The following is a 9,821-nucleotide window of genomic DNA, read 5'->3' as shown; positions in this document are numbered from 1 at the left end:
TGAACATGTTTTTGTTAAACCTCCTTAATATATCCAAATATGTTTCTCTTTAAATGTTCCATAATTCATCCGAATACACTTTTGTTTATCTTCCTTAATACATTTGAACATGTTTTTGTTAAACCTCCTTAATATATCCAAATATGTTTCTCTTTAAATGTTCCATAATTCATCCTAATACACTTTTGTTAATCTTCCTTAATACACCTGAACATGTTTTTGTTAAACCTCCTTAATATATCCAAATATGTTTCTCTTTAAATGTTCCATAATTCATCCGAACACACTTTTGCTAATCTTCCTTAATACATCTGAACATGTTTTTGTTAAACCTCCTTAATATATCCAAATATGTTTCTCTTTAAATGTTCCATAATTCATCCGAATACACTTTTGTTAATCTTCCTTAATACACCTGAACATGTTTTTGTTAAACCTCTTTAATATATCCAAATATGTTTCTCTTTAAATGTTCCATAATTCATCCGAACACACTTTTGTTAATCTTCCTTAATACATCTGAATATGTTTTTGTTAAACCTCCTTAATATATCCAAATATGTTTCTCTTTAAATGTTCCATAATTCATCCGAATACACTTTTGTTAATCTTCCTTAATACATCTGAATATGTTTTTGGTAACATTGCTTAATTAATACACCTGAATATGTTTTTGCTGATCTATCTTAATGCATGTGAATATGGTTCTGTTATCTTTCTTTAAAAATATACGTGCGTATATTTTCTTAATATTCCTTAATACACCCGAACCTATATATTTGTTAGAATTGCTTAACACAGCAGCAAATATTTTTTTATTAATCTTCCTTAAATAAATCCCAATATGTTCGTGATATACTTCGTTAATACACCCAAATGCGGTTTTATTAATCCTTCTTAACATATCCAAATAGTTTTTAAAAATCTTTCTTAATACACCTCTATATGTTTTTGAATCATCGTTATTTAACTAATTCACCAGAACATGCTATTGTTAATCTTCCTTAATACACCAGAACATGTTATTGTTAATCTTCCTTAATACACCAGAACATTTTATTATTAATCTTCCTTAATACACCAGAACATGTTATTGTTAATCTTCCTTAATACACCAAAACATGTTATTATTAATCTTCATTAATACGCCAGAACATGTTATTATTAATCTTCCTTAATACACCGGAACATTTTATTATTAATCTTCCTTAATAATCCAAAACATGTTATTGTTAATCTTCCGTAATACACCAGAACATGTTATTATTAATCTTCCGTAATACACCAGAACATGTTATTGTTAATCTTCCTTAATACACCAGAACATGTTATTATTAATTTTCCTTAATAAGCCAAAACATGTTATTGTTAATCTTCCTTAATACACCAGAATATGTTATTGTTAATCTCCCTTAATACACCAGAACATGTTATTATTAATCTTCCTTAATACACCAGAACATGTTATTGTTAATCTTCCTTAATACACCAGAACATGTTATTGTTAATCTTCCGTAATACACCAGAACATGTTATTAGTAATCTTCCATTATACACCAAAACATGTTATTGTTAATCTTTCTTAATACACCAGAACATGTTATTGTTAATCTTCCGTAATACACCAGAACATGTTATTGTTAATCTTCCTTAATACACCAGAACATGTTATTGTTAATCTTCCTTAATACACCAGAACATGTTATTGTTAATCTTCCTTAATACACCAGAACATGTTATTATTAATCTTCCGTAATACACCAGAACATGTTATTATTAATCTTCCTTAATACACCAGAATATGTTATTGTTAATCTTCCTTAATACACCAGAACATGTTATTATTAATCTTCCGTAATACACCAGAACATGTTATTATTAATCTTCCGTAATACACCAGAACATGTTATTGTTAATCTTCCTTAATACACCAGAACATGTTATTGTCAATCTTCCTTAATACACCAGAACATGTTATTATTAATCTTCCGTAATACACCAGAACATGTTATTATTAATCTTCCGTAATACACCAGAACATGTTATTATTAATCTTCGTCAATACACCAGAACATGTTATTATTAATCTTCCTTAATACACCAGAACATGTTATTATTAATCTTCGTCAATACACCAGAACATGTTATTATTAATCTTCCTTAATACACCAGAACATGTTATTGTCAATCTTCCTTAATACACCAGAACATGTTATTGTCAATCTTCCTTAATACACCAGAACATGTTATTATTAATTTTCCGTAATACACCAAAACATGTTATTGTTAATCTTCCGTAATACACCAGAACATGTTATTGTTAATCTTCATGATATTGTTAATCTTCCTTAATACACCAGAACATGTTATTGTTAATCTTTCTTAATACACCAGAATGTATATTTCGTAATCATTCTTAATATATCCAAACATGTTTTCGAAATTTTTATTAATGCGCTTAAATACGTTTTTGTTAATGCATATGCAGTTAATACATATAGATATACATAATTTTGTTAATCCTTTTGAATACACCATAAATGTTTTGTTAATATAACTTAGTTAATATATATAGATAAACATAATTTTGTTAATCCTTTTGAATATACCACAAATGTTTTTGTTAATATAACTTAGTTAATATATATAGATAAACATAATTTTGTTAATCCTTTTGAATATACCACAAATGATTTTCTTAATCTAACTTAGTTAATATACATTGATACGCATCATTTTGTTAATCCTTTTGAACGTACCACAAATGTTTTTGTTAATCTGACTTAGTTAATAAACTTAAATTTATATTTTTGTTAATCCTTCTTAAAATACCCACAGATGTTTTTGTTAATCTGACTTAGTTAATAAACTTAAATTTATATTTTTGTTAATCCTTCTTAAAATACCCACAGATGTTTTTGTTAATCTGACTTAATTAATTCACCATAATATGTTTTATCTTTATTAATAAAGGCAGGTTTGTTTTTGTTGCTGTTCTTTAATACACACAAGTATGCTTTGTTAATTTCACTTAATACATCAGAATGAGTTTTTGTTAAACCTCTTTAATACATCTCTATATATTTTTCCTAATCGTTTTAATGAAACTGCATTTGGTTTTGTTAATCTGACTTAATTAATGCACCCTGAAATATATTTTTCTAAATTTTTGTTAATATACCAAATATACTTTTGTTAATCTTCTTTAATTAATATACCTTAATATTCTCTGTTAAACTTGCTTAATACTCCTGGTTCTGTATTTGTTAATCTTTAATCTCTTCTTGATACACCTAGATACGTTTTAGTTAATCTTTAATCTCTTCTTGATACACCTAGATACGTTTTTGTTAATCTTTAATCTCTTCTTGATACACCTAGGTATGTTTTTGTTAAACTTCCTAAGTACATCCTAAATATTTTATTGACAATACTTGACCTCTTCTTAACAGTTCTAAATGTGTTTCAGTTCATCTTCCTTAAAATACTCAAATAAGCTTTATTAATCTTTAGCAATACACCCAACTGCGTTTTCGTTAATCTTCCTCAATACACCCAAATATGTTTTCATTAATCTTTCACAATACACCCGAATATGTTTTGTTAATATTCCTTAATTAACTTATATATATATACATGTTTCTAATATTTCTTACTAAACCCCAAAACGTTTTGTTGATTTTTCTTAATACACCAGAATATATTTTTGCTATTTTTCTTAATACATCCAAACATATTTTTGTTAATCTTCCTTCATGCATTCTAATTTTTATAAATTTTTTATCACACCCTTATATGGTTTCTAATCATTCTTTATATGTACGAATATATTGTTATTAATTTTCCTAAATTCATCTGATTATATTTTTGTTAGTTTTCCTTAATACCCCTGAATTTGCTTTTGTTAATCTCATTTATCAAACCCCAATACATTTCGTAAATCTTCAAGAATGCACCCAAGTTAATTTTACTTAATTAATACATCTAAGTATATGTTTTTGTTATTCTTCCTAAATATACCCCAATACATCAAACTATAATGGAACTTTTGCTTATATGATATTAGAAAAAACATTTTTAATTCCACTATGTCCAACCCCCATCTTCGCGAGATTTTTATCCTATGTGCATGAAGATTTGCAATAGAAGCCCATATCCTTCCCTTTTGCCTTCATTTCCCGTAACGGAGAACTTTATTCTTCTCCGTTTTCAGGGTGCAGATATGACGTCATGAATACGTCATGCGTGTATCGAATGCGCTGGCGCTACGGGTAATAGGTTAGTTTCTTTGATCTTCCTTCATACATCTCTATATTTTTTTAGATAATCTTACTCAACTAATTCACTAAAATATGTTTTTGTTCATCTTTAATCTATTCTTAATAAACCTAAATATGTTTTATTAACCTACCTTAATTATCCTCTATATGTTTTATTGTTTTTTTATTAATACATCTAAATGTTTTGTTAATCTTCCTTAATATAACTGGGTAGGTTTCTTTAGTTCTGTTTAATATAATTCTGATTCTTCCTGCTTCCACGTCTTAACCCCTCCCCAGTGGCATAGCGGTATGTCTGCAAACTTACAACACTAGAAACTGGGTTTCAGTACCCATGGCGGGCATAGAACAGATAGGATATTGCGTAGCTTTGTGCATTACTTCAAACAAACAAATCTAAGTCTTAGGCCTGGCATGGCCAGGTGGTTAAGGCACTCGACTCGTAATCTGCGGGTCGCGAGCACTAATTCCCATTACATCAAACATGCTCGCCCTTTCAGCCGTAAGGGTGTTATAATATAACGGTCAATCCCACTATTCGTTGGTAAAAGAGTAGCCCAAGGGTTGGCAGCGGGTGGTGATGACTAACTGCCTTCCCTCTAGTTTTACACTGCTAATTAGGGACGGCTAGCGCAGGTAGTCCTCGTGTGGCTTTGCGCGAAATTCAAACCAATTTATGTCTTGAAAACTACACTCAATTCAACCTTCACGAGTTATGTCTTTGATTTTATTCTGGGAAAAAGCATTGCTAAGTTTCCGAACGATATTTTTTAACTTAACGTCACAAATGTTTTAATACTTTGTGTTTGAAAATTAATTAGAAATGTGTGTAATAATAGAGAATTATTCAATCAAGAAGACTCTTTAATATTTTTGTTTGTTTTGTTTTGAGTTTCGCGAGAGAGGGAAGGCAGCTAGTCGTAACCATCCACCGCCAATTTTTGGGCTACCCTTTTACCAACGAATAGTGGGATTGAATGTCACATTATCACGCCCCCACGGCTGAAAGGGCGAGCATGTTTGGTACGACCGGGATTCAAACCCTCGACCCTCGGATTACGAGTCGAACGCCTTAACACATTTGGTCATACCGGGCCCTTTTAATATTTCTCCAAAGAGCTGCAGGAAGTTTGGTCATTTTATCTTGTTATGTTACGTAGAGCTCTTTTTGTTAACACGTGTACGGAAAAACAAACTGGCGTTTATGTTCGTCATACAAAACTGTCATCGTCACGAGAAATAACAGAGGAATTGAATGTTTTTTGTGTCCAGAAGAGAGTTAACCTAAAACAAAGATTTCCATATCTATTTCTAAACATAGGTTACACTTTATTGTTCCATTAACTTACGTGAGTAAACCAGTAAACTTACACAACTGACCTTGTGTGTTTGTTTCTTGTTAACCCCCCAAACTACACTTTGAGTCATTGTGCTATACCTATCACTAGTATGTAAACCCGGATTTTAGCGTTAGAAGCCTCCACTCTTACAGATAAATCGCTCGAAAGCAGCCATGTGTTTATGAGCAGTTAATTTGAGCTTCGAGGACACTAACATTTAGGGTTTCATCCCTGTGATTGGCACAGCATAGGAAACCAGTATGTACCTTTGAGCTTAGAAGATAAAAAGAAAACACAGCTATGTAATTTTGCATAGGTTTATCTTTCGCTCTATTCAAACTATTTTCTCTTTAGTAATGATTTATATGAATCTTATTACAGCATAACCTTAAATGTTAAATTCTGCTTTGAATCACTTATTTCATGGTATTTTTGTTGTTGAAACTGAACTCTCTGTCAAAATTTCATTAATCCAGAAGAATTTAAGCCAATAGGAATCACGTAAGAGCTAATTATCTCTAGACAACTGAAGTCCAGACTATGTAATTAAAGGATGAAAGTAAAATGTTTCAAACTACATTCACGATTAAATGTAGTTTTATTACTCTACTGGAAAACGTTATTTCATTTTAATAATGAAGAAAAACTCACTAGAGGTAAAAATGTGTTTACAAGATGGCTGGTATTAGTGTTAGAGTTTGCAAACTATCTTTGTTAACCTGAGATGACCGAAGAAAGTCAAAACGTCGGTATCTACTTTACTTTAATTAAAGTTTCAATACCCGTACCAGCCGTCTTATTAATACGTTATTGGAATTTAGTAGTTCCCTTGAGGTGAGATGTGTTGATGCATCTATGTTTAGGTATCTAAGCTATGATAAAACTAAACAAATATTAAAATATTATTATATTTGATATTTTGAAACACTCGTTGGTATATTACTTTATTCCATGGTATAAATACTGAGACTGAATGTTGGACAACACTACACGTATCTTGTACTTTCTTAAAGGTTATTGTATTAAAGTAATTGAGTGTTGTTACACGTTACCACTGACAACACAAAGCTCTTGAATAACTTATAACATGCTACCAATAGCTACTCTGAAGTCGCTGAATAACTTGTAACATGCTAACAATAATTATAATGAAGTCGCTAAATAATCTAAAATGTAGCAAGAACAGTTATAATAAAGATCCTGAATAATTTATATGTCAACAATAGGTATTCTGAAATTCCTGAATAATTTATGTGTCAACAATAGGTATTATGAAATCCCTGAATAATTTATAATATGCCAACAATAGGTATTCTGAAATCCCTGAATAATTTATAATATGCTTACAATAATTATATTGAAATCGATGAATAATTAATGATACGTTATCATCAGAAAGCACATGATATCCAAGTTCTTTATACAGTAAATGTTAAGGTACTTACATGATATCTGGGTAATTCGTACAGTCACTGTTAATGTATCTTTGTGCTTCAACATGTTTCGTTGCAAATTACATTAGGTATTGTACTTTATATAGTCACTTATAAAGTATCCCATCCAATTGACCAGTATTTCTTCAAACGATAAAGCAGGAATAACAGCTTCATTCTGCCACTGTTTGAGATATGCAACAGTTGAACTGATATGTATTTGAAGGAACTTGTGTGCACGTATTTTTACTGGTATTCTATTACATATTGCCTGAAATATGCGGACGAATTTTTGCACCTGATAAAAGACTAAAATTTGTTTATCGTGGCGGGGACACAACTTGTTATAGGTCTTTTTTTTGGATGGTTCTGGTACCCCAGACTATTTCACATTCTTCGTTTCTAAGGCCATTAAGTATAAGCGATATCTTCGTATTAGAAATTCTAAATCTCTGATCTGAATACGTTTGTGATCTGACTGAAAGACTATTCTGCGTCGGAAATGTCCTTAAACACCGTCCTAAAATCGATAAATTTGCAGTGGCATTACACGACCCACCAAACGCCATATAAGTGTGAAAGTGTAGCTCTGACATGTCCACTTCCACAGCGACTGGCTTTGTTTACTACGACTTGCTGATTTTCATTTTCTAAATTGTTTTAATATAACGTACTCAGCCACATAGATTCAAAACAAACACAGCTGTAAGACTCTGGCCCAAACAAACGTATAGTTCAAAAATACTCGAAAGATTACACGTGTAAAGTCATTTACTACAGTCGAGTAATATTATAAAAATAATTACTGGGAACAGTTTCTGTACTTTGTCGTCTCTCTAACAGTTCGTAATCTGTTTATGAGAGTAACTAATTCATGCTATTGTCCCATTCAACATGTGCTTATGTTTATAAGTAACAAACACTTTACCTATGTACTTATGTTTATAAGTAACAAACACTTTACCTATGTACTTATGTTTATAAGTAAGAAACACTTTACCTATGTACTTATGTTTATAAGTAACAAACACTTTACCTATGTACTTATGTTTTAAGTAAGAAACACTTTACCTATGTACTTATGTTTATAAGTAACAAACACTTTACCTATGTAATTTATGTTTATAAGTAACAAACACTTTACCTATGTGCTTATGTTTATAAGTAACAAACACTTTACCTATGTATTTATGTTTATAAGTAACAAACACTTTACCTATGTAATTTATGTTTTTAAGTAAGAAACACTTTACCTATGTAATTTATGTTTATAAGTAAGAAACACTTTACCTATGTACTTATGTTTTAAGTAAGAAACACTTTACCTATGTGCTTATGTTTATAAGTAACAAACACTTTACCTATGTATTTATGTTTATAAGTAACAAACACTTTACCTATGTAACTTATGTTTATAAGTAACAAACACTTTACCTATGTGCTTATGTTTATAAGTAAGAAACACTTTACCTATGTAATTTATGTTTATAAGTAAGAAACACTTTACCTATGTACTTATGTTTTTAAGTAAGAAACACTTTACCTATGTACTTATGTTTATAAGTAAGAAACACTTTACCTATGTACTTATGTTTTTAAGTAAGAAACACTTTACCTATGTACTTATGTTTATAAGTAACAAACACTTTACCTATGTACTTATGTTTATAAGTAACAAACACTTTACCTATGTACTTATGTTTATAAGTAACAAACACTTTACCTATGTACTTATGTTTATAAGTAAGAAACACTTTACCTATGTACTTATGTTTATAAGTAAGAAACACTTTACCTATGTACTTATGTTTTTAAGTAAGAAACACTTTACCTATGTACTTATGTTTATAAGTAAGAAACACTTTACCTATGTACTTATGTTTATAAGTAAGAAACACTTTACCTATGTACTTATGTTTTAAGTAAGAAACACTTTACCTATGTACTTATGTTTATAAGTAACAAACACTTTGTCTACAAATACGTTTAGCTAAGATCAATTACATATTTTCCTCTTTTTTCATTATTCTTTCACTCCTTATTTCTCCTTTCGGCCAACTGCGCGTGTGGTGAGTGACGATAACGGAACGTATTATGTGTCAACGGCTAAAATATCATAGATATGTTCTTCACAATGGTAGAAGCACAAATAAGACTCATCAGGTATAGCAGGACGTATCTCGTCAACTCACTATTGTTTTGGAGGATCGAGGAACAAACAGACGGTAAGTTCTGCCAATACGTGTATTAGCAGCAACACGGGCGCGTGCCGTGTGAGTATAATAAAAGCTTGAATCTGAAACCGGGGCTTTGAACTATTTAATCACATACCCGCTCGTGTCGTAACTTAACACCTTCCAACTAGCGTTTCTATATAAGTATTTGCAGTATTCCAATGTTAGTAGTAACAGTATAGGGACCATCCCTTTATTATACACTACCTTATAATAACGAGGTTTTGAGTAATGGCCCAGGGATCATCTATTTATTATATACTGCACCTCTAGTTCTGATTTTAATGAAAACATTTGAGGGATCATCTGTTTGATGCATGTTGTACAGTAATAATGATGTTGGTAGCAGTGGTACAGTGATCATCTATTTATTATGCACAACCTAGTAATTATGATTTTAAGAGTAGTGGTTCGCGGTTCGTTTCTTTATCAAATATTGTACAGTAACTTTGGTTCATAGATCGTTTGTTTATTATACATCACGGGGTCATTCTAATTTTGGTAAAAGCGGTTACTGCACTCGTCTCTTGCTAG

This window comes from Tachypleus tridentatus, chromosome 5, assembly GCF_004210375.1.
Source record: "Tachypleus tridentatus isolate NWPU-2018 chromosome 5, ASM421037v1, whole genome shotgun sequence".
NCBI classification, from domain to species: Eukaryota; Metazoa; Arthropoda; class Merostomata; order Xiphosura; family Limulidae; genus Tachypleus; species Tachypleus tridentatus.
The sequence above is the reverse complement of the archived record's forward strand: the minus strand, read 5'-3'. Positions refer to the sequence as shown.